Source organism: Apteryx rowi, unplaced genomic scaffold (assembly GCF_003343035.1).
Source record: "Apteryx rowi isolate R43461 unplaced genomic scaffold, aptRow1 scaffold_131, whole genome shotgun sequence".
NCBI lineage: Eukaryota > Metazoa > Chordata > Aves > Apterygiformes > Apterygidae > Apteryx > Apteryx rowi.
This window is the reverse complement of record NW_020447542.1, coordinates 777025-779930: the sequence shown is the minus strand read 5'-3', so window position 1 is coordinate 779930 and position 2906 is coordinate 777025.

Sequence of the window (2906 nt, the reverse complement as noted above, 5' to 3'; positions counted from 1 at the left end):
AAAATGCAGACAAATACAACAGCTAATTATAAAGCCACCATCAAAAGTTGAAGAACTAACCAAAATGATTTAGTTAATTTGCTAGGAAAGGATGACAGAAAAATTGTATCAGGCACAATCTTTTGCATAGTTGAGTTTGTCGAAGCAGATGTGATTTGTGCTTCCTCATAATCTTGTAATAGTACCTGCAGGAAGGTGTTGGCATTGCTACATCAATTTCCTTGCAATATGAAGCTTGTCAGAACTGGGCCTAGGGAGGAAAGAATCACGGGCTCTGCACTGTATGCACAGTCCTAAAGAACTATTACTCTACAATACAGCATTTTTTGTCCTTCGATTAGGTCAGTGTGGATTGCACCAAAGCTGAATGGCAAGTAGCACTCCCTCAGGTTGCGATTTTCTCAATGAATCAGTCAGAAACTAAAGCACCATTCTCCCAAATTTGGCTTCTGATTAGCAGGTGATCATTTATTCATGATTAATGTCCTGGATGGTGACAGGGTTGTAACTGATATCATTTGCTTGACATTACTCAGCCCTGGTGAGGCCACATCTGGAGTACTGCGTCCAGTTCTGGGCTCCCCAGTACAAGAGGGATGTGGCACTACTGGAGCAAGTCCAGCGAAGGGCCACAAAGATGATTAGGGGACTGGAGCATCTCTCTTATGAGGAAAGGCTGAGAGAGCTKGGCCTGTTTAGCYTGGAGAAGAGAAGGCTGAGAGGRGATCTTATCAACGTGTACAAGTATCTGAAGGGAGGGTGTCAAGAGGATGGACCAGACTCTTCTCAGCGGTGCCCAGCGACAGGACGCGAGGCAACGGGCACAAACTGAAACACAGACGCTTCCATCTGAACATGAGGAAAAACTTTTTCACTGTGAGGGTGACAGAGCACTGGAACAGGTTGCCCAGAGAGGTTGTGGAGTCTCCTTCTCTGGAGGTATTCAAAACGCGCCTGGATGCAATCCTGTGCAACGTGCTGTAGGTGACCCTGCTTGAGCAGGGGGGTTGGACTAGATGATCTCCAGAGGTCCCTTCCAACCTCAGCGATTTTGTGATTAAAGGTGCAGCCACGAGCTCAATACTGTGAGAATATGATATGGGTTAGATGAAAAATAAGCCTACTGCTTATCTGATGCTTTACAGAGGAGACTGAGCAGAGTCTCAGAGCTGTGAGGGTTTTTAAGCAGTGTCAATACTCCAGATACACAGGCCTAATCAGATAATGCAAACCCAGCCAAGTGCTGTACTAACTTACCCGGTAACAACCGATGTAAAAAAAATCTGTCCTTATTACATTCATCATTGTTGTCACAGCATATATCTTGATCAGTATTGGTTACTATAGAATAAATAAAGATTTGTTGTGGTTTACTGAGAGGCTTGACTGACACTTCTCAGGAATGTCCTGTTATGATCAGCCAGTTTCTCAGAGCAATGAGAGTCCCAGGACAGTACTGCAGACTGGCTCAACTGTGCATCTCAGGTATACTTCTCATAGCTCAGATGGATAGCAGTATGATGTAAACAACCTCTATGTCAAAAACTTGACTCTAAAGACAGAAACCAGTATCACCATTCAGAATCTGTGGTAACATACGTAGTGTTCAGACTCCTTTGATTGAGGATATTACAGAGTTTTTTTTCTTTTTCAGAATAAGAAAATAAGAATTTTTGCTTACATTTCTGTATGACCTCTCCTACAACTTCAAAGTAAATCAGAGCAACCACTTTTTTTTTATAATAAGCTCTTTGAAGAGAGTTATTGACAACTGGTGTACAAAAATTGCCTGAGCAATAAAAAGGAGATTTTCAATGCCGTCCTGACCTTTCCCATGCACTAAAGCATGAGGAGTGTATATAGCTTTTAAAAAAAAAAAAGCTGTTCAGAAGGATATGAACTTACATGTATACAGTACAAAAGTATGTACAAGCAGAATGTACATCCATACAAGATAAAAAAATTCCACAAAGCAGGACAGAATACTTAAATGACAGATGTAATACTCAATGGTAGATTTAAATCCACTTTACAGGTCTGTCCTTTCTACTGATGTTTCATAGCACCACAACAATTTATCCTAAGTAATAGGAAATAGGAAAACAAGCCTGGGAAACACTGAATATGGAGGAATATAGTACACAAAAAAAGTAATATTAAATGTATCCTAAAGGAGCATCTATTGTGTGGACATCTATACTGCAAGTTGCTCAGTACAATTCATCTATATAAAAATAAGTGCTAATAGAAGATGTCTATTGATAGTATCCAGGACTGGTCAGTATCATGCCTGGCAAACAAAATGATATTCTACTGCACATAATAGGTAGTTACACTGTGAAACTGTCACACAATATTCTGGATATTAAAAAAAAAAACAAAAAAAAACAAGAATTCAAAAAGTGATTAGAAAGTTTAGTTAAGGACTTCTTATTGATAGTCATGAAAAGACATATCTTCCTCTTCCAATACAGGGCTCTCTGTGTGGCCCACGCAGCTGAAATGGGGAACACTTTCATTTTGGAAACCTGACAACATAAATGGAAGCAAACACCTGTTAAGCTGTTCTAGTGCCTTAGCTTTAATACCATGGGTAAAAAGCTCACCTCCTTCCTCTGATCGCTTGTGGCTTTTTGAATATGAAGTGTTTCTTAACAGGGTATTAACTTCTACACTAACAAATGCGTTTGATACAATTGTATAAAGAAGGTAAATGCAGATTGCTTATTGTTGGCTCTTGACTGAGACTAAGTACAAAAATAATTATAGTGAAGGGACAGAGGGGTCTAGCTAATTGAACTTAAGAATACAGAATATTTGAACTATCCACAATAACACTATCTACTAAAAGGTCACAGTCAAATCTTACTCCAGCTGTTAGCTCTGAATGTTCATCAACCTTTGTC